This window comes from Hyperolius riggenbachi, chromosome 7, assembly GCF_040937935.1.
Source record: "Hyperolius riggenbachi isolate aHypRig1 chromosome 7, aHypRig1.pri, whole genome shotgun sequence".
Classification (NCBI taxonomy): domain Eukaryota; kingdom Metazoa; phylum Chordata; class Amphibia; order Anura; family Hyperoliidae; genus Hyperolius; species Hyperolius riggenbachi.
Window position 1 is genome coordinate 286197812 of NC_090652.1, and position 23413 is coordinate 286221224.

The following is a 23413-nucleotide window of genomic DNA, read 5'->3' on the forward strand; positions in this document are numbered from 1 at the left end:
AGCAAACCGTAGCGATTGTAAAATCGCTAGCGGTTTGCGTGTTTGCGATTCAGCCAGCGCAAACGCGCTGGTGGAAAAGGGCCCTCACAGTCCTATAAAACACATTAGACATGTTGCATAATGCATGTTAAACAAGCTACAACCATTGTGTACTGTATGTAACCCAAGTTGCGTTATTTGTGCAACGTGCATTATGTGCTTATGTACTATGTTGCATAGCAACCAGAATTCCTTATCTGCACGCTTAAGCTTTACCACCATTTAACAAATATACCCCATTGCATTTGCAAGTAAACCGTTTTACCTCATCAGACCTCCACCAAATTTGCTGGCTTTACAATTTTTTTTTGTGGTAATATCAGAAACTGCTTGCCTAGTTTTTTTCGTCCAAACTCCTCAATGTGAAAAGTGAGCAACCATCCCACCCAGTGCACGGCTCTAGCTTCAATTTTTTTGGGGGGGAGGGGGGGTCACAAAGGGGCACAATGGCTGGCTGGTGGGGCCCAATCAGTGTCTGTATGACGAGCTTTGGATAGTTTTTGCCTAACCCACATGATTAATTTAAAAAGAGCCTAAGGTGGGCTCATAAGAATGGAAAAAAGTAGGCTACCTGATCCGTGGGGCTGAGCGAATCAGGTAGCCACAAAAACCGCTGCTCCCGTGGGCCACACTGGCCCACTTTCACTTTTGTGACCTCTGGGTGACTCACGACGCTGCAAAGAGAGACTGTCCATCTCTTATCCAGCATGCAGGGAGGGGGGGAGCAGCAGGGGGTGTGGCCAGGGAGAGAGAGCTGCCCAATGGCAGCTCTGGCAACCCTGCTGGAAAGTTTTAAACAGGAAATCCCTCTCCCCTATGTTTACCTCTGAGAAATATTGTCGATAATCTCAGGGGGCTATAGCGCAGTGGTGGTGGGGCAGAGAGTGGCGGTGTGAGGACACAGAGGCAGGTCATGAGGCAGCAGAGAACATGTCTCTATGTCCCATCTGCTCCCCATGGAACCACCTCAGGTTCTCTTTAAAGAGAATCTGTATTGTTAAAATCGCACAAAAGTAAACATACCAGTGCGTTAGGGGACATCTCCTATTACCCTCTGTCACAATTTCGCTGCTCCTCGCCGCATTAAAAGTGGTTAAAAACAGTTTTAAAAAGTTTGTTTATAAACAAACAAAATGGCCACCAAAACAGGAAGTAGGTTGATGTACAGTATGTCCACACATAGAAAATACATTCATACACAAGCAGGCTGTATACACCCTTCCTTTTGAATCTCAAGAGACCATTTGTGTGTTTCTTTCCCCCTGCAGCTATCTTCCACTGAAGTGTCAGGCTGTTTCTTCCTGCAGAGTACAGACAGCTCTGCCTGTATGTAATTCCTCAGTGTGTGAAAGCCCAGCCAGCTCAGAGGAGGATTTATCCAGCTTGTAAAAGATAATAGAGCAGAGAGAAGCTGCACTAATCTAAATAACACACAGCAGTGTGCAGAGAGGGGCCTGGAGGGGGGAGATGCATCACAGAACCACAACACCGAAGAACTTGGCAGCCTTCCAGACACAGGCTGACAAGTCTGACAAGAGAGAGATAAGTTGATTTATTACAGAGATGGTGATAGTAGAACGTGCTCCAGTAAGCCAGAACACATTAGAATAGCTTTTGGAACTTGTAGGATGATAAAAAACAGGATGCAATTTTTGTTACGGAGTCTCTTTAAGGCTAACTAGTTCAGCAATGATAGGAACCAAATTTAAACATCACAAACAGAACTCAGAGGCTTTTGAGGAGAGCAGATTATTAGTGAAGTCCTCAAAAAATTGAGATATATAAAAACATTAAATAAAAAAAAACATTAAAAGCACTACGAAGGTTTAGAGTTCTAATTTTATGACAGCGATGAAAGAGTTACAGACATTTTTCAGCACTGGTATTCAAAAGCAGGGGAATTACATTCGCTTCCAGTTCCGTAGACTCCCGCTTGCTGTGACTCCACATGCACAAAGCCAATTTGGACTTTATTATGCAAAACAGAAGCAGTAAGCTAAAAAAACGATATATATATTTTAGCATTGACATGAGGGATTTGAGGACTAAGCTCAGCCAGTCTCCTTTTGTGCGCGTCTCTCAGCCTGGTGATGCACCTGCTATAGTTTTAAATAAGGGAATGATAAGCTATACCATGTTCTCAGTGGTTATTACCAGCATTGATTGGACATTAATAAACATGTATTAGGATGTAACATTGTTATCAGATCTCATCAGTGCTCATGAATGATGGAAGACGGAAGGAAAAACATATTTCCATTTTTGTTTCTCATCTCCTCTCTTGCATCTTGATAGTTTGATGTAAGGAAAGAAAAATGAAAAGGGCTTTTTTTTTTTTTTTTTTAAAGAGAACCAGTCGCAGTTTGGACTAAGGATGACTTTGCTGAGAGCCAACCTGAGCAGATACGGTAGGTGCTGCCAAGTAAGTCACCTGACTTCATGCTGATGACAAACGATGTCTCTCAGATCCTATGCTCGATATGTCTCTAACTAACCTACAGCTATAATGTTAATGCAATCCCTTGATCCAACAATGATTCCGAGTGCACACATTGCTAACTCTATCTTTATGGTTGCAGTTGTTGTAATGCACCTACTCCTGGGTGCGTAGGTGGATACTCACCCGCCTACAGCCATTAGGACCTATGCTTTGCATGTAGCACCATGCCTTATGGATGCACTCTATCTCTAATGTTAAAGTGAACCTCTGGACTAAAAATCGACTCAGCAGCACTGAAAAGGCTTGGTGTTTCTTTAACAGTTTCACAGCATCAGAACTTTGTTTCTCTTATACAAGCCTCATTTTTAGCTGCACAGAAGAAAACTGCCCGGGCTTTTTTCCCCTGATGCTGTGCAAAGCATGATGGGATTTCTGATGTCGTTGTTCTCGTTCTGCTGTTTTGGTGCATTTTTTTTCTTTTTTACATTTTGAACTTGACATTTGAAGCCTAGCGCATGCAGCTGGGAGGGGTAATCAGGACACAGGACAGTTGGAACTGTGCCTCCTGCTCCTTGTCACCTCCTTTCAACCAAAAAGATGGCTGCCCCCATGACAAAGATGGCAGCCCCCATGAATCACAAACATTTGCCTGTTCTTTTAAAACAGGGTGGGTAAGAATATATATTTCCTATCTATTCTAATTAACATAACTAATGTAACTTGATGACAGTATGTTTGTTTAGGCTGAAGTTCCCCTTTAAGGCAGGCCTCCAACTACCATCCTGTGGAGATTTCCTTGGCCGCAAACATGTGACAAGGCCTTCTCAACACCATAGGCTGTCCTCACTAATGAGGCTGTTTTGAGTTCCAAACAACAGCAGTGTATGTTCCTATTGCTTCATGTCTGAACGCTAGCGATTGCTGAATCGCAATTACCGGCGATTCCCACTGCATAGCAAAATCGCGGCAATTATCGCTCCGCCGCGCGTTCGCATTCCCGGCAAAAACGAATCGCGGTAGTGGAAATGACCTACCGCGATTCCCATGTTAAAAAGCAAACCGTAGCGATTGTAAAATCGCTAGCGGTTTGCGTGTTTGCGATTCAGCCAGCGCAAACGCGCTGGTGGAAAAGGGCCCTCACAGTCCTATAAAACACATTAGACATGTTGCATAATGCATGTTAAACAAGCTACAACCATTGTGTACTGTATGTAACCCAAGTTGCGTTATTTGTGCAACGTGCATTATGTGCTTATGTACTATGTTGCATAGCAACCAGAATTCCTTATCTGCACGCTTAAGCTTTACCACCATTTAACAAATATACCCCATTGCATTTGCAAGTAAACCGTTTTACCTCATCAGACCTCCACCAAATTTGCTGGCTTTACAATTTTTTTTTGTGGTAATATCAGAAACTGCTTGCCTAGTTTTTTTCGTCCAAACTCCTCAATGTGAAAAGTGAGCAACCATCCCACCCAGTGCACGGCTCTAGCTTCAATTTTTTTGGGGGGGAGGGGGGGTCACAAAGGGGCACAATGGCTGGCTGGTGGGGCCCAATCAGTGTCTGTATGACGAGCTTTGGATAGTTTTTGCCTAACCCACATGATTAATTTAAAAAGAGCCTAAGGTGGGCTCATAAGAATGGAAAAAAGTAGGCTACCTGATCCGTGGGGCTGAGCGAATCAGGTAGCCACAAAAACCGCTGCTCCCGTGGGCCACACTGGCCCACTTTCACTTTTGTGACCTCTGGGTGACTCACGACGCTGCAAAGAGAGACTGTCCATCTCTTATCCAGCATGCAGGGAGGGGGGGAGCAGCAGGGGGTGTGGCCAGGGAGAGAGAGCTGCCCAATGGCAGCTCTGGCAACCCTGCTGGAAAGTTTTAAACAGGAAATCCCTCTCCCCTATGTTTACCTCTGAGAAATATTGTCGATAATCTCAGGGGGCTATAGCGCAGTGGTGGTGGGGCAGAGAGTGGCGGTGTGAGGACACAGAGGCAGGTCATGAGGCAGCAGAGAACATGTCTCTATGTCCCATCTGCTCCCCATGGAACCACCTCAGGTTCTCTTTAAAGAGAATCTGTATTGTTAAAATCGCACAAAAGTAAACATACCAGTGCGTTAGGGGACATCTCCTATTACCCTCTGTCACAATTTCGCTGCTCCTCGCCGCATTAAAAGTGGTTAAAAACAGTTTTAAAAAGTTTGTTTATAAACAAACAAAATGGCCACCAAAACAGGAAGTAGGTTGATGTACAGTATGTCCACACATAGAAAATACATTCATACACAAGCAGGCTGTATACACCCTTCCTTTTGAATCTCAAGAGACCATTTGTGTGTTTCTTTCCCTCTGCAGCTATCTTCCACTGAAGTGTCAGGCTGTTTCTTCCTGCAGAGTACAGACAGCTCTGCCTGTATGTAATTCCTCAGTGTGTGAAAGCCCAGCCAGCTCAGAGGAGGATTTATCCAGCTTGTAAAAGATAATAGAGCAGAGAGAAGCTGCACTAATCTAAATAACACACAGCAGTGTGCAGAGAGGGGCCTGGAGGGGGGAGATGCATCACAGAACCACAACACCGAAGAACTTGGCAGCCTTCCAGACACAGGCTGACAAGTCTGACAAGAGAGAGATAAGTTGATTTATTACAGAGATGGTGATAGTAGAACGTGCTCCAGTAAGCCAGAACACATTAGAATAGCTTTTGGAACTTGTAGGATGATAAAAAACAGGATGCAATTTTTGTTACGGAGTCTCTTTAAGGCTAACTAGTTCAGCAATGATAGGAACCAAATTTAAACATCACAAACAGAACTCAGAGGCTTTTGAGGAGAGCAGATTATTAGTGAAGTCCTCAAAAAATTGAGATATATAAAAACATTAAATAAAAAAAAACATTAAAAGCACTACGAAGGTTTAGAGTTCTAATTTTATGACAGCGATGAAAGAGTTACAGACATTTTTCAGCACTGGTATTCAAAAGCAGGGGAATTACATTCGCTTCCAGTTCCGTAGACTCCCGCTTGCTGTGACTCCACATGCACAAAGCCAATTTGGACTTTATTATGCAAAACAGAAGCAGTAAGCTAAAAAAACGATATATATATTTTAGCATTGACATGAGGGATTTGAGGACTAAGCTCAGCCAGTCTCCTTTTGTGCGCGTCTCTCAGCCTGGTGATGCACCTGCTATAGTTTTAAATAAGGGAATGATAAGCTATACCATGTTCTCAGTGGTTATTACCAGCATTGATTGGACATTAATAAACATGTATTAGGATGTAACATTGTTATCAGATCTCATCAGTGCTCATGAATGATGGAAGACGGAAGGAAAAACATATTTCCATTTTTGTTTCTCATCTCCTCTCTTGCATCTTGATAGTTTGATGTAAGGAAAGAAAAATGAAAAGGGCTTTTTTTTTTTTTTTTTTAAAGAGAACCAGTCGCAGTTTGGACTAAGGATGACTTTGCTGAGAGCCAACCTGAGCAGATACGGTAGGTGCTGCCAAGTAAGTCACCTGACTTCATGCTGATGACAAACGATGTCTCTCAGATCCTATGCTCGATATGTCTCTAACTAACCTACAGCTATAATGTTAATGCAATCCCTTGATCCAACAATGATTCCGAGTGCACACATTGCTAACTCTATCTTTATGGTTGCAGTTGTTGTAATGCACCTACTCCTGGGTGCGTAGGTGGATACTCACCCGCCTACAGCCATTAGGACCTATGCTTTGCATGTAGCACCATGCCTTATGGATGCACTCTATCTCTAATGTTAAAGTGAACCTCTGGACTAAAAATCGACTCAGCAGCACTGAAAAGGCTTGGTGTTTCTTTAACAGTTTCACAGCATCAGAACTTTGTTTCTCTTATACAAGCCTCATTTTTAGCTGCACAGAAGAAAACTGCCCGGGCTTTTTTCCCCTGATGCTGTGCAAAGCATGATGGGATTTCTGATGTCGTTGTTCTCGTTCTGCTGTTTTGGTGCATTTTTTTTCTTTTTTACATTTTGAACTTGACATTTGAAGCCTAGCGCATGCAGCTGGGAGGGGTAATCAGGACACAGGACAGTTGGAACTGTGCCTCCTGCTCCTTGTCACCTCCTTTCAACCAAAAAGATGGCTGCCCCCATGACAAAGATGGCAGCCCCCATGAATCACAAACATTTGCCTGTTCTTTTAAAACAGGGTGGGTAAGAATATATATTTCCTATCTATTCTAATTAACATAACTAATGTAACTTGATGACAGTATGTTTGTTTAGGCTGAAGTTCCCCTTTAAGGCAGGCCTCCAACTACCATCCTGTGGAGATTTCCTTGGCCGCAAACATGTGACAAGGCCTTCTCAACACCATAGGCTGTCCTCACTAATGAGGCTGTTTTGAGTTCCAAACAACAGCAGTGTATGTTCCTATTGCTTCATGTCCAGTTCATCTTTTTTTTAAGTATTCCTGACTGCCTCTCTACTTTTTGTATTTTTGTATTGTATTGCCTGATCGGTGCCTGACCTGACCTAGACCTATTACCTGAACACCCACTGAGCTGATTTTAGCCTGTCTACAATGTTGCCTACTTGTTCACCTTCCTGATAATGACTTCTAATCTATTCTTGTTAGCCTGTTTTGTGCTGTTCCTGGAGTACTCAGCCTGAGTTCCAAACAACAAAGGGCCTTCCCTCCACTATGAGTAGTACTGACCCTTTGCAAGGAGCCCCAGTGAAGACTGTGGTGCTTCTTTGGTTTTGCCACTTGGGAAAGCCCATGTCACTCACTGTTGGTTAGCCTGTAACATTCATCTTGGTGTCAACTTGGAATCTTGCTGTTCCAAACTTTGTTTGAATTTGAACCTCCGTGATGGTTCATTGTACCTAAACACCTTGTTTTAAATTAAAACTATTCAAAATCCTGTAATTTACACACACCTATGAAAGGGCCAAAGTATGTTGCCCTTACATAGGTGTGTTCAAGGTTTTCCATAGCACTGATTGAATATACAACCGAAAACTCACAATGTCAATATTGATAGACCAGATGTCACCCCGATTCCTAGGACTCACCACACCCAGGTGTATGTTTTGCAACTGCAGTTCCTGGTACCAGTGTGCAGGCGCTGGTGGAAAGTACCCTACTTTGCTATCCATCATCAGTGTTGCTTGCAAATCTATCATCAGTGTTGATCAAAGTAATTCTCGCATCAAATATGCTGATTTGGATCTTGAGAAAATATTTGTGAAAACACATAGAATTTTCGCAAAATAGTCAAATGAAACGAATTTGTGAAAATTCAAAAACTGCAAAAATCATTATTTTACTATGAAAAAAAAAGCATGAAATTGTTAATTTTTAGCAGAAAATAAGCAAAAAAAAAATCAAAAGCTTATTACAAAATGATTTTTGATGGCATTTTTGTTCAAAATTTGAATTTAATAGTATTTTCGCAAAAATGAATGTTAAAGAAATAGCAGCATTTTGGCTCATCACCGTCCGCCATATATACTGTAAAGATCTCTCTCATCGCAACTCCCGGCTGCAGTCTGGGTAAGTGGGATACAGCATGGTCCCCTCGATAGGTAGACAACTCCCCAAACACAGCAGCTGCCTTATGCGTTGCGCATGCGTCACGTGCGCTTCCTCAAAACCAAACCCATAATGCACCAAGCTCCATAGCAGCCAATCAATAGAAGGTGCCATGGAATCTTATGTGTGCAGAAGCATAACTAACCACATGGACACTGGGGTTCTGACTAGTAGGTTGAGCAAGCAGAATAAGTATAGGGCCAGCGGGATATGGCATAGCTCTCTCCGTAGGTAGACACTCCCCAAACACAGTGGCTGGCTTACGTGTTGCACATGCATCACAGGTCAAACCACAAAGCCACGCCCATAATGCACCAAGCCCCCCAGCAGCCACTCAAAAGAAGGTGCCATGGAATCTTATGTGCTACGTTAGTAGAAAGAACTATGGTATAATAAACATGAAGTACAAGATCTTGCAACTCTTGTGGTACAAAAATATCAAAAATCTTTATTGACACAAATACAAAAATATCTTAAAAGGGGAGGTCTCTGCAGGATGCTCCTTATTTGCATGAATAATCATAGGGATTCCAGTATTTTGTAATGAAACAAGGCTTTCAAGAAATTGATTGGCAATGACACGCTCGTTTCGGGCATATAATGCCCTTCATCAGGCCACTGTATAAGCACTTTCTACAAAACCAAACAGATAAATTCCAATTAAAAACATTAGTAAAATATATTAGAAGATAAGTACCAGCACCCTACAGAAGATAACCGATACAAAGGGTGAAGACAAAGTGTGTTCCCCACAGGTCTCAAAGAGGGAACTTCACACTACGTCAAGAAAGATAAAGTATCTAATCCCAAAGGAGGACACCAAGAGGATAATCAGCCCATATGTTGGATGCAATCTGGCCAAACCAATCTGAGGCAGTAAATATCGACTCAGTGACCATATTGTTGAAAATAATAGAATAGATGGAGTGTAGTCTCAGAAAAATAGAGCCTATGTACAAAAGACTGAAATCTTATGTGTGCAGAAACCCGACTAACCACATGGACACTGATGATCTAGCTACTAGGGTGAGTAAGCAGACTAAGCATAGGTCCACTTTATGCACAGTACTCTCAGTTGTAAGAATATAACTTAAAGGGTCACTATGGTGAAAAATTGTAAAATTTAAAATATGTGCAAACATAAACAAATAAGAAATATGCTTTTTCCAGAGTGAAATGAGCCATAAATTACTTCTCTCCTATGTTGCTGTCACTCAGGCCTGGCTGGAACCCACTACAAATCGCAAAACGCTATCGCAATCACTAGCGTTTTTATTCAGAGTTTTGTAAGCGATTTCATGAGCGTTTTCCGGCGCTTTTGGGAGAGATTTTAAAAAGTGTAAGCTTTTTGCCAGCGATTGTGTAGCGATTTGCGATTAGCGATTTCAATTCTGATTGGTCCTTTCAATGTATCAGAATTTTATTACAGTTTGCAAGCGCACTCAAGTCGCTATGTGTAGCGATTCATGAGTGATTTGCCAGCATTTCAATACATTACATTGAAGCGCAAACGCTCCCAAAATGCTGCATGTCCTGTGATTGCGATTTTGCTAATCGCAATCGCTTCTGGAATTTGTTACATTTATTTACATTGCTCAAAAAATCGCTCTAGTGGGCTCCAGCCCTCACAGTAGGCAGTAGAAATCTGACATAAGTGAAAGGTTTTGGACTAGTCCATCTCTTCATAGGTAGACATTCCCTAAAAGGGATTTAAACAATGATGCTGGCCAGCCTCCCTGCTTGCTACACAGTTTTTTGGCAGTTGGACAGAGCAACTGCCATTCACTAAGTGCTTTTGAAAATAAATATATCCTTGAGAATACCCCTATGAAGAGATGGACTAGTCCAAAACCTGTCGCTTATGTCAGATTTCTACTACCTACTGTAAGTGTCAACAACATAGGAGAACACTAATGTATGGCTCATTTTACTCTGGGAAAAATGTTCTTCTCATTTGTATATGTTTGTACATATTTTTAAATGTTACAGTTTTTTGCCATAGTGCCCCTTTAATGAAGAAGTCTTTGAATGAATAAATTATCACTATGGTAGTGAAAGATGGACTTTCCAAAGCATAAATAATAGCAAAGAAATTTGCTTCAACATGCATATTCAATATGCATCAATAGTGATAGTCAGTTAGTGCAATAGACATTTGCTATTAACAATGCTTCAGTTGATTGGCTGCTAATAATGCTTTACATTTCAGTCTCTCAAAGACATTAATTAAATATCATTCTTGTAGTACAGAGTGATTTCATAGCAGGCTGATACATTCAATGTAATGTCATTTACGGAAAGGCTTATCAGCAGCATTAGATTATTTAATATGGAGGTGCCATCATTGTCTCAGTTAATCTTCAACTGGAAGGTATATTTGCCATTATAGCTTATATGCTTGTTAAAAATGTTAAGGAGGTAATTTGTCTTTAAATGAAGCACTAGACCCACTGAGAATGATATGAGATTTTTTTTTTCAAATGAGGCACTAACCTCACTTATAGGGGTAATACAGTCTGGCATAACATTAAATAAATCCTGCTCTATATTGCTTATACAGTTAGGCTTCTTGCACACCAAGACGTTGTGTTAGGTGCCACGTTAAGGTCGCATAACGTGCACCTAACACAACGTATGGTGCTGCAAAAGCCGACGGTAGAGTGAGCCGCGTTCGGCGGCTCGATTCCTATAATGTCTCCCAGAGTGGCGCTGATTGGCCAGCGGGACCACGTGATGCGGAGCGAGACACTCCGCATCACGTGGTCCCGCCGGCCAATCAGCTGCCGCCAGTGCAGTGAATATTAAGTAGCCATGTGCGCGGCTACTGTAGCTGGCTCTCCCCGCCTCCTCTCCGCCCCCCACTGCGCATGTGCAAACAGTCTAACGCGGCTATAGCCGCTCCAACGCCGTAGCATGCTGCACTTTGCACCGAACGTGCAGCATTACATGTAACGCAACGTGGGCTGTGTGAACAGCCCACTTGTGTTACATTGCTGTGCGTTAGGGGAGCGTTACAGGCGCACTAACGTGCGCCTGTAACGTCTTGGTGTGTAAGCAGCCTTAACCTACATGCTTGTGGCCCAGTAATGTCATCTGTGTGAAAATCACAAGTTCCTCCCAGCACAGAATACAGCAATGCAATGCACGACCTATGCAGTGCTCAATGTGCAGTTACCGAAGTACAGTATAATGGTGTGCAGCATCCCAACACACTGCATGCAGTGCGTTACTACTAGGGATGAGCGTCCAAATTCTTCCGAATTACGATTTCCAAGTTTTCAATCAGAAATCGGCTTTCTGCAGCGGGAATCGGTATGCAAAAATTGATATGAAGAAATTGGAATTCCGTAGAAATAACTCATTACTGAGACCAGGACATTTTAGCCCAATCACAAGGCTCAGAAGCATTGGAACAATCAGAGAATCAGTATTGTACCACGGCAATCTGATTAACATGGAAATTTTAGGCCAATCGGAAGATTTGGAAGTATTAAGCCAATTAGAGTATGCAAAAGTTTATCGATCAGAAATACGGATTCTGCATAAAGCGTACATTAGGCCAGTGCAGAAGTGTACCGCAGTTGCAGATCGGAAATGCAGATTTCTCATAATAGCATACACTAGGCCTGTGGAAATCAGTAATCTATGGAAATTCGGAATCGGAATTTGGCATTTTTGCTCATCATTGATCCTTAGTTACCCACAAAACATGCACGTTAACAGTGGTAGTAAAGCATACTTTCCACTGACTGTATGCTTCACTGTATTCCATTCAACAGCCAAACAACATGCAGTGTGGCTTTTCTGTTCCGTCGCATTGCAGCTATACAGGGAATGCAATACAATGCCCTACAGTGAACCTCGTCTCAAGTAGTCTGCAGGCCTGGGTGCTTGTTTTTATTTATCTGTGGCCATGGGAGTGATTTGGAACACATGAATTCAATGATTTGGATTGTCCGAATACTTCTGGTAATATAGTGTATAAAACTGAACTGAATGGGCTGCTTTTTTGTAAGTCAACAGAAGTGGATTTTCCCTTTAAAGGATACCCAAAGTGACATGTGACATGATGAGATAGACATGTGTATGTACAGTGCCTAGCACACAAATAACTATGTTGTGTTCCTTTTTTTCTCTCTCTGCCTGAAAGAGTTAAATATCAGGTATGTAAGTGATTGACTCAGTCCTGACTCAGACAGGAAGTGACTACGGTGTGACCCTCACAGATACGAAATTTCCCTTTTTATCTGTTTCTTGCTCTCAGAAGCCATTTTCTGCTCGGAAAGTGTTTTATAGTTGGAATTTCTTATCAGTGAGGGTCACACTGTAGTCACTTCCTGTCTGAGTCAGGACTGAGTCAGCCACTTACATACCTGATATTTAACTCTTTCAGACATAGAAAGAAAAAAGGAACACAACATAGTTATTTGTGTGCTAGGCACTGTACATACCCATGTCTATCTCATCATGTCACATCTCACTTCGGGTATCCTTTAAAGTGGACCTGACCTCTTGCACAGGACAGAAGGAAACCAGAGAACTGCGACCTGCATGTATTTAGAGAGTTTAGCCTGTCTAATTCATCCCTTCATCAGTAACTAATCACAACTTCAATTTGATCTCTCAGCAGTGTCAGCTGGCTGCCTCAAGACCCTATGTCTGGCTAGTGGATAGTACAATGGTCAAGGGCTCTGCCTCTGACACAGGCAACCAGGGATCGAATATCAGCTCTCCCTGTTCAGTAAGCCAGCATCTATTCAGCAAGGAGTCCTTGGGCTAGACATCCTAACTGAGCACGTCCTATTGGCTGCAGCTCAAGTGCTTTGAGTCCATCAAGAGAAAAGCACAGTATAAATGAAAGTAGACACACTGAAGATTTATTGCAGCATTTGTATCAGCAGTAACAATAAAATGTTTTTCATTATATTATACTGTTTCTTATCTTTAAAGTGAACCAGAGAGGAAGCACCCTCATGTATTTTACCATACATATCAGTGGGGACATTATTGAAAACACCTACCCTGCTCTCTGTTTCATCCTTCACTGCTCAGCCTGCTTGTTATCAGCCCTGATAAAATCCCAGACTGAACATTCAGTCTGGCTTTGCTTAGGAATCATTATAGCTGAGTCTGTCTTCTCTGAAGTCTTTTTAAGCCCAAGCCTGCCCCCTCCCGGCTCTGCTTTCCTGTTCTGTATACTTGCAGTATCGCAGAGAGCTGTGATGAGATGGGAGGAGCTGCAGGAGCTATGAAAAATGTTTTTTTGTATCTATATTTGTTACTCATAAGAGGTTTTTAGAAATGGGGATTTCATTTTTCAACAAAACAGGAGGAGCGCTCCGTAGTGCGATACCTTTTAATGTCATCTCCCGCCTAGACTACTGCAATTCTCTTTTATCTGGCCTCCCCTCTAACCGTACTGACCCACTTAAATTGGTAATGAATGCGGCAGCCAGACTGATACATTCTTCTCACCGCAGCGCCTCTACAACTCCGCTCTGTAAAGCACTACACTGGCTCCCCATCAGCTTTAGGATCAATTTCAAAATCCTGTGCTTTGCCTACAAATCAGTGCACAAGACCTGCCCAACCTACATCTCTGATCTGGTCCACAGGCACATACCAGCCCGCCCCCTCCGATCCTCCAATGACCTGCGCCTAGTCGCACCACGCATAACTCAGTCACACGCACGATTGCAGGACTTCACCAGGGCCGCCCCTACTCTCTGGAACTCTCTCCCACCAGCCGTCAGACTCGCCCCCACCTTTAATTCCTTCAAACAAGCTCTCAAGACTCACCTCTTCACGCTCGCATACCCCCCTACACCAGCACCATAATATGTTCTGTTAGACCCCCTCTCAAAAGACGCACCTATTGTCTCCACCCCACCCTTTAGATTGTAAGCCTCCGGCAGGGCCCTCCTCCCTAACGTATCCAGCTTGATTATGCAATCTTACTCGCAACCACCCCTCTTGTAGACTCGAACAGTCTCTATTTTGACCTATGATACTGTATTGTTATCAAATCATTTGCATGATCTTGTTTTGTTGTGAGTTTCCGTATGTTCTACCTGTATGTTAACCCATTTATCTATTGTGCAGCGCTGCGTAAGATGTTGGCGCTTTATAAATACAATAAATAATAAAAATAATAATGCATTAAAACTGCGCAAATACAAAAATGCACTTACTAGATGTGTAAAAGTGACAAGCATTCAATAAGGCATATAGCCTGGAAGAAAACCATCCCCTCATAGGAGAAAAACCTGGGGCTGCAGTGGCCAGCGGCAGCGTGGGTCCAGATGGTGAATGGACATTAGTTCGCTCTCTGGGGTGACTGTGTGCAGGTATCGTCAAGACGCGTTTCAGCGTATCCACGCCTTCGTCAGGTAACTGTAACTCTAGTAAGTGCATTTTTGTATTTGCGCAGTTTTAATGCATTAAAAGGTATCACACTATGGAGCGCTCCTCCTGTTTTGTTGTTTTTATCTCTTAGTAGTCCGCTCACAGCCGAGCATTAAAGGAGCTGCCACTGTGTGATCCTTGCTGGTTCACATCGACCATTTGCCTGCAGTAGCGCAAGATTTCACATCTCTACTGCTTGATTTCATTTTTCATACAGCCCACTAAATAATATGCTTTTCTGATGATAGTTTTAGTAAAAAAAAAAAAAAACGGCACACCAGAGCGGCGAAAATACCAGGTTTAGTATTTTTTTTTGTAAAATCTATCGGGGGATATGTTTATTTTGTGCCAAAGCGTTCAACTCTGGTTTTCTTTAAAGGGACTCCATAACAAAAATTGGATCCTGTTTTTTATCATCCTACAAGTTCCAAAAGCTATTCTAATGTGTTCTGGCTTGCTGCAGCACGTTCTACTATCACCATCTCTGTAATAAATCAACGTATCTCTCTCTTGTCAGACTTGTCAGCCTGTGTCTGGAAGGCTGCCAAGTTCTTCAGTGTTGTGGTTCTGTGATGCATCTCCCCCCTCCAGGCCCCTCTCTGCACACTGCCTGTGAATTATTTAGATTAGGGCAGCTTCTCTCTTATCTTTTACAAGCTGGATAAATTCTCCTCTGAGCTGGCTGGGCTTTCACATACTGAGGAATTACATACAGGCAGAGCTGTCTGCACTCTGCAGGAAGAAACAGCCTGACACTTCAGTGGAAGATAGCTGCAGGGGGAAAGAAACACACAAATGATCTCTTGAGATTAAAAAGGAAGGCTGTATACAGCCTGCTTGTGTATGGATGTATTTTCTATGTGTGGACATACTGTACATCAACCTACTTACTGTTTTGGTGGCCATTTTGTTTGTTTGTAAACAAACTTTTTAAAACTGTTTTTAACCACTTTCAATGCGGCGAGGAGCGGCGAAATTGTGACAGAGGGTAATAGGAGATGTCCCCTAACGCACTGGTATGTTTACTTTTGTGCGATTTTAACAATACAGATTCTCTTTAAGAGCAGAGAGGAAGTTTTGAGTTCAGGTCTGCTTTAATATTCTGTATTCCTGGCATGGCCTAAGCGTTGCCCAATGATAAAATGAATACTCTCTAATTAACAAACAGGAGAGCTTCCACACTGTAATCAGAATTTGCATGTAGAAGTTGGGTGAAACGCTTGATCTGGCTGTCATCGATGGGTATTACTCAGCTGAAATATTATCATGTAAGTAACTGTATGTCTGCCTGCAATCTAATCACACAGCAGATGCCCTAGCAAGACACAGCAGAATGCTGTACGGTTGGTGGGGTGCAGCAGATGCGCAACTCGCTTTATATAAAAAGCTCAACATCTGGCCTAATCTCGCCATTTCTGGGTACACGGCAACGCCTCCGCGTCATAATTAACCAGCAGATGCCCATGTATTTTAATGAATGTGGAATATATGTGGCAAAATTCTAAAATGATTTTCTTCCTCCGCATGATGGAAAATTATCCCCTCTCCATATATCATAATAATGGCGAAAAAAGAAGATCATAGAGCCAGACGAAAAGTCAAGGAAGTGACCTCTGATTAGGCCAATGGTCAGAGATATCATCAATAAGTTGATACATTAAAATGTACCTCCAGGTATAGATATAGGGCAGTATTGTCTAGTTTAGGGGACCCAGCAGGAAACCTCATAGGGACAGGGCCGGATTTAGGCCTAGGCCATGGCCTAGGGTACCACAGGAACAAGGGCACCAAAGCAGCAGGCTAAACTGGTGCAGCATATGCAAGCTTGCAAATGCTGCAATGCAGGGAGATCAGACGAGTGCCTGACTGCGGTACTCTGCTGCTAGCTGCCTTTGCAGCAGCCACCTTGCTCTCTGTGCACGTTTGCATTGTGGCCGGTGGCTATAGACTTGGGCAGCATTGGAGACGGAAAGGCAGAGGAAGCTTCTTCACTGGAGACGACGGGAGAAATGAGTGACACTGATGGCTGCAGTGGTGTGAAGGCGAGCTGGCTACCTATACTTAAAGGAGGGATTAAGGGAGTCATCTAGCTAACTATACTGGAGGGAAAGGGGGGAGGGACCATCTGGCTACCTTTACTGGGTGGGTCATCAGGCTACCTGTACTAGAGGGAAAAAGGGAGGTGCCATCTGGCTACCTATACTGGGGGAGGGGTCATCTGGCTAACTATACTGGAGGGAAGGGGGAAGGGCTCATCTGGCTACCTATACTAAGGGGAGGGGTCATCTGGCTACCTATACTGGAGGGAAGGGGGGGGGGGTCATCTCACTACCTATACTGAAGGGGGTGGCCGATGACAGTGACCTTTGGTGGTAAAGAGTAGTGTTGGGCGAACAGTGTTCGCCACTGTTCGGGTTCTGCAGAACATCACCCTGTTCGGGTGATGTTCGAGTTCAGCCGAACACCTCATGGTGTTCGGCCTTTTTAGTTCGGGTTCGCCCGAACAGCTCAATGCCCAGCCGAACAGGCCGAACAGGGCCCCTATTCGGCCGAACAGGGCCCTGTTCGGCCGAACAGGGGCCCTGTTCGGCCTGTTCGGCTGGGCATTGAGCTGTTCGGGCGAACCCGAACTAAAAAGGCCCTATGGGGTCGCAGGCATAAGGGGGGAGCATGCCCTGGTAGCGGGGGGGGGGTCGGAAATTCCCCCCACCCCCTCCGCTAGCGCTCCCCCCTCTGCCCGCTTCCCCATACAAAAATTTTCCGTAAAGTTCAATAGTACCTTCAGTGGCTGGCTGGCACTGTGGTGTGAGTGAGTAGGAGGAGTCCGAGTAGGATGCGTTGAGGCCGGGCAGCGGGCGGTTCAGCGGTAGTACCCTTGTGGTACTTCCGCCCTCTCTCTGACCTCACGTCCTCTGCATACGAGGGTACGCGTCACGCGTACCCTCGTATGCGTCATCACGTAAAGGACGTAAGGTCAGAGAAAGGGCGGAAGTACCACAAGGGTACTACCGCTGAACCGCCCACTGCCCGGCCTCAACGCGTCCTACTCGGACTCCTCCTACTCACTCACACCACAGTGCCAGCCAGCCACTGAAGGTACTATTGAACTTTACGGAAAATGTTTGTATGGGGAAGCGGGCAGAGGGGGGAGCACTAGCGGAGGGGGTGGGGGGAATTTCCGACCCCCCCCCGCTACCGGGGCATGCTCCCCCCTTATGCCTGCGACCCCATAGGGCCCCCAAAAGCGGGATGTTCGGGGGAGTTCGGGGTTCGGGCCGAACATGCCGAACATCTGGCCCATGTTCGGCGAACGGACCCGAACCCGAACATCCAGGTGTTCGCCCAACACTAGTAAAGAGTACAAATCCGGCCCTGCATAGGGAACAGTTAAAATCTCTACAGCACCCTCTAAAACACAAAGCGTTTTGATTGGTCATTCAAGTAGTATGGATGTAATTTGCTATAACCTATCTGAAACCTAGCCGTTCAAAAGGGTGTTGTCTACCCATTCACATTAGCAGAACTTCCCTATTGGGTCTCCTGCTGGGTCCACCGATGGGACACTAAAAGAGATCATAGAAAAAACACAGTTCCAAGCACATTGCCCCAGATTAGGACATTTAAAGAGTAACTCCGACCAAGAATTTAACTTTATCCCAATCAGTTCCTTTCCTATTGTTTATAGGGCATTCTTCAAGCCAAATACTTTTTTCTTTTTGTTTTAATACTCTAATTCTCTGTTAACTAAACAAGCCTAGTCCACAGCTTTTCAGAGAGCCTTGGCATTTTCAAATAGTAGCAAGGGCTCATAGGAGCTCAGTCTGGGCAGGAGGAGGGGGAGGTATTACTAGCCAGAGATTTAAGAGGCAGAGGGGAGGAGGGAGGAGGGGAGATTAGGTTTTTTTTCACAGGCTGAGTGCTGAAGATGCAGATGAGCTAGCCTGTGTGTAATGTTTACAAACAACATGGTTGCTGTCATTGTATCACAGGAAGAAATAACCATATTCTATTGAAGCTGTTTGCAGCTAGATTTGCTGTGTAAACTTTAGATAAGATATAAAGACAAGCTACTTGTTATAGTTAGTTTTTCATCTCGGATCCGCTTTAACTAACAAGGAAGCTAAGAAAATATATTAATGTCCACTATGCACACACCAGCATACGCTGTGTGCGTCCTGGCAACGGTCACAGACGGGGGAAGGAGAGAGTGCACTGGTTAAAGCCAGGTCACAGGGGTAAGTTACAAGAAAAAACACATAGGTCCACGCACAAAGCCTCAAAGTAGACCAGCGCCTGTTATAATAGCAACTTGTCAGACCAAAATACAACAATCTATAAAAAATAGAAATCATTCTCATAACATTTTGAAATTCTGAGCTTAACATTTTAGTTGCATTTAACCTTTCTCTGTCTTCCTGACAGTGGCTGCTGCCTTTGTTCATTTAGAACAGATCAGGTCAGACAGATATCTTGCTAACTATAGCTTTGATGTTTTATCTTATTGCTGTGCCTCATACATGTTAATAAGAAGAATAAGAATTTCATTTATAAATGTTATCAGGAATCATAATTTCGCAATTTTGTGTAATTTTCGCAAAATGTTGTGCCGACTTTAGCAGTTAATAGCAAAGCCCTCATACATAAAAGGGATACGTACAGTATGTTAAGGAGAAGAGTGGGAACAAATAAAAAAATGATTTTAAAAAAGACTTTGGCCTTGATTCATGACTTATTACCGAACGCTTACCGAACGCTTTATCGAACATTCGGTAATTTAGCACTATCATTTAGCTAAAGTTAGTATTCAGGAATGACATCGGATGTCAATATGTTGCGTGCGGTATTCTGGTAATTGTGCGGTACATTTTCCGCAACTAGTATTCAAGAAGCAGACAGGGGGTGTGTCAGGGCGGTAAATTCCGAGTGCAATATCTCCCGCACTGCCTTGCTGTTTATATTTATGTTTCTGTGTATTTAACGGCAACCTGGACTGAGTAAAATTATTTAAAATAAACGGATGTAGCTGCAAATTAATATTACATACTTATCTCGCCTTCAGTTCTTCTCAGAAACTCACCATTTTCTTCTTACAGTGATCCCTTCCAGTTCTGAGTCTTACAAGATTGTCAGAACTGAAATATACCAGTTGCTGTCAGTTATAATATATCAGCTGCTGTTAGTAACAACTGAATGTGTAAGGTAATGTCCATGTTTCCCTATGGCTCATGTGGGCGATATTACAGTTTAACTGTGTGCTGACCAGGAAGCTGTTATGGGGTAAGGGGCATTTTTTTCAAAATGGTGGACAAAAAATTCCATTGATCACAGTAGACAAACAGGAGGCTGGGGAGGAGAAAGATTGATGAGTAGACTACACAGGAGGTAAGTATGATGTGTTTATGTTTATTTAGACTTTTCATTTTCAGTTCAGGTTCTCTTTAAATTGTAACTATTACTTGTTATGAAGCACATATGAACACACCCCTAAGTAGCGCCAAAAGCTTTTTAGCCCAGCCTCTGTAGCCCACAATGCACCTTCCTTACCCACAATGCACTTTGAAAGCGGCTTTTATTCGATAAAAGATTGCTAGTGTCGATATTTACTGCATGCTTATTGCATCATTACCGAACACTAGCGATCTTTTAACGCACAACTGGCGACAATTTAAAAAAATTGCTGAATACTACTAAGCATTCGGTAAATTTTGCATGTGGTAAATTAACGAAAAGCAAATTTTTACCGCAAACTGTTTGATGAATCGAGACCTTTGTAGTTTTTGAGAAAATTGATTTTAAAAATGCAAAGCAAAAATGTTTTTTTGCTAGGTAGTAGGTAGTAGGTCTACTACCTACCTTAAGTGACTGACAGCAGCATAGGAGAAAAGTAATTTATGGCTCAATTTACTCTGGAAAAAAATGTACTTCTTATTTGTATATGTTTGCACATATTTTAAATTTTACAATTTTTCGCCATAGTGCCCCTTTAAAAGGCAGGTGCTAAACATGGTGTGGCCAACAAAACAGCAGTTACCCTTTGCACACTCACATGCAAATGCTTTCAAAGAAATCAATCACCCAGGAACCACTGCTATCCCTATTATTATTATTTAGTATTTATATAGCGCCAACATATTACGCAGCGCTGTACAGTGTATATATATATATATATATATATATATATATATATATATATGTATATGTATATCTTGTCACTAACTGTCCCTCAAAGGAGCTCACAATCTAATCCCTACAATTGCCATATGTCTATATATCGTGTAGTGTAAGTACTGTAGTCTAGGGACAATTTTTTTAGGGGGAGCCAATTAACTTATCCGTATGTTTTTTTAATGTGGGAGGAAACCGGAGTGCCCGGAGGAAACCCACACAGACACGGAGAGAACATACAAACTCTTTGCAGATAGTGCCCTGGTTGGGATTCGAACCAGGGACCCAGCGCTGCAAGGCGAGAGAGCTAACCACTACGCCACCGTGCTGCTCCCTATTGCTAATCAGGGGGTCATGGTCATGGCGTTGTGGAAAATAATGACTGTTTCCAACTGCCAAGCAACTGTTCCCTATGAGGCTCTGTAGGACGCAGAGCCTTCCCTCTCCTTATGTTAGAATCTGTTTATTTGTTTTTTTAATAGCTTCAAACTCACTATAAAAATGTTTTTTTCCTTTGAGGCAGACAATCACGAATATCAGAAGTGCATAGACTGCACTGTTTGATGTTCACACTGCATGCGTTCCGTACCAGTGCTGTGCGAGAACGCATGCTGCACGCATTGTTTTGCAAAACGCATGGCTGCCCCCTTCACTACAGTGAATGGGATCAGCCATGCAACGCATGGTGTGTGCTATCGTACGCGTTGTGTTCTGATCGTACGGCCATCTGCATGTGATTATGTGAACAAGGCCTTAGGAGTAGGTGTGGGAACTTAGTGTTAGGCATAGATAGGGAGGGGGTTACTGTGAGAATTAAGGTACAGAGAGTGGTAGTGATTTATCAGTAAAATTGATATTCTAGTATCGTTATTACTTGGCGCCCATTTCTCCTCTCGCCTTAAAGAGACTCAGAAGCGAGAATAATTCTCGCTTCAGAGCTCATAGTTAGCAGGGGCACGTGTGCCCCTGCTAAACTGCCGCTATCGTGCCGCTAAACGGGGGTCCCTTCACCCCCAAACCCACCCCCGCAAGACTTGGTCGCAAAGTTGGTCGTGAAATGAGGCAGGGCTAACAGCTGCAGCCCTGCCTCCAGTCGCGTCTATCAGACGCACATCGCCGCCTCTCCCCCACCCCTCTCAGTGAAGGAAGACTGAGAGGGGCGGGGGAGAGGCGGAGGTACGCGTCTGATAGACGCGCGGGAGGCAGGGCTGCGGCGGTTAGCCCTGCCTCAATGCGGAAGAGATTCTGCTCTGTACGGGGTGGGTTTGGGGGTGAAGGGACCCCCGTTTAGCCATGGGATAGCGGCGGTTTAGCAGGGGCACACATGCCCCTGCTATCTATGAGGTCTGAAGCGAGATTTATTCTCGCTTCAGACTCTCTTTAAAAAGCATGTACACAAATATCGTGCAGCCTTCTCACTGTCACAATTTTTGTTCATCATCATATTTCTTTTCCGCTGTTTTTGAAAGTTGGGAAAGGGGGTTTTCTCTGAGTTTTTCTTTTATTGTTTTACTCTAGAACTTCAACGGTAATTTATTCAAACATAAGAAGTGATTTTTCTTTTGTCTTTGCTTTGCTTTGTAGGTATTGGAAATGTAATTATTACAAGCCGGAGATAAAGAAGCAATAACGGGAAACAAATGCGTGGCAGACTCAGAGGAGGAGGACACAGAAAAAGAACAATAGGAACAAAAGAAGAAAAGGAAAATTTGCAGTAGCCTGGGAGACAAAATGGGCATAAAATGACTACTGTGGATGGAAAGGGGGAAGCTGGAAATACAATACATAACTTTCATTTTTGTTGCGTGATCACTGTGAGGACTATTGGCACTACGGTATTGGGCCTTAAAGGGAACCAGAGATGAACGTTTTACACAAAATAAACATATCAGTTGATAGCTTGTAAAGAATAAATGCTCTACCTGATAATTTTGCCGCTCTGGTGTGCCTTTTTTAGTGTTTTTTATCCATTATTGCTCCAGGAAAAATCAAATATGGCCGCCAGCTCATATCCCTTCTCCTTCCGGGTTATATGAGTTGTTCTGGATGTGCTGTCTAGGCTATATGAGACTAGGCTGCTATCTAGGCTATATGAGAAAGGCTGATGTGTGCTTTCATTTTGGTATGATGTACTTCCTGTAGGAAGTGTCTCTCATAGGAATGAAACTGCCGTTATTATCAGTATCTAGTGCACACAGAGCACACAGGGATCATATTGCAGCCACAGAGCTTCTCTCTCAGCAGAGCAGCCCCTCCCAGTCATCACAGCTCTCAGTATGCAAAGCAGGAAATCTAAGCCAGGAGAGGGGAAGGCTTGGGCTTGAAAACACTTCACAGAAGAGTGACTCAGCTATAATGATTCCAGGTCACACCTTGACTGAATAGTCGGTGGATTCTTATCACAGCTGCTAATAGACTAATTAAGCAGATAACAATGAAACTAAAAGCAGGGTAGGTGTTTACTGTCATGTTCCCACTGATAAATGTAATAAAATACATGAGGGTGCTTCATCTCTGGTTCTCTTTAAAGTAAAATTTCAGTTTCGGCAAAAAAAAAAAAAAAATTCCCATAAACATGTTTTATGCAAATAAATGTCAACGTTCACCACAATTAAAGCTCCTAAGGTGATTTTAGATGATGCAGGGACCAACACTATACCTGCAATCGTCAAGGCCCGATTTATACTTTTTCCGCCCTTAGTCCAAGTTCGTTGGGGCTCCCCTTCCAAATACAGCAACGCCTCGCCCATTCCACGTGCAGCACCCTCTTCCGTGTG

The 23413-nt window shown here is 43.3% G+C and overlaps 2 long non-coding RNA genes across 2 annotated transcripts in view; both read left to right on the forward strand.

The window, feature by feature from the left end:
* The window catches only part of LOC137525867 (uncharacterized), a 42403-nt gene extending 19995 nt beyond the window's left edge, over positions 1 to 22408 (forward strand). The window contains exons 2-4 of the long non-coding RNA XR_011023046.1: positions 2388 to 2447; positions 5920 to 5979; positions 22221 to 22408. This is a non-coding gene — a long non-coding RNA (uncharacterized lncRNA). The remainder of the gene's footprint in view (positions 1 to 2387; positions 2448 to 5919; positions 5980 to 22220) is intronic.
* On the forward strand, positions 9865 to 12992 carry LOC137525866 (uncharacterized). Its single transcript, XR_011023045.1, has 2 exons — positions 9865 to 9950; positions 12694 to 12992. It is a non-coding gene; the product is annotated as an uncharacterized lncRNA (long non-coding RNA).
* Positions 22409 to 23413: the final 1005 nt, after the last annotated feature.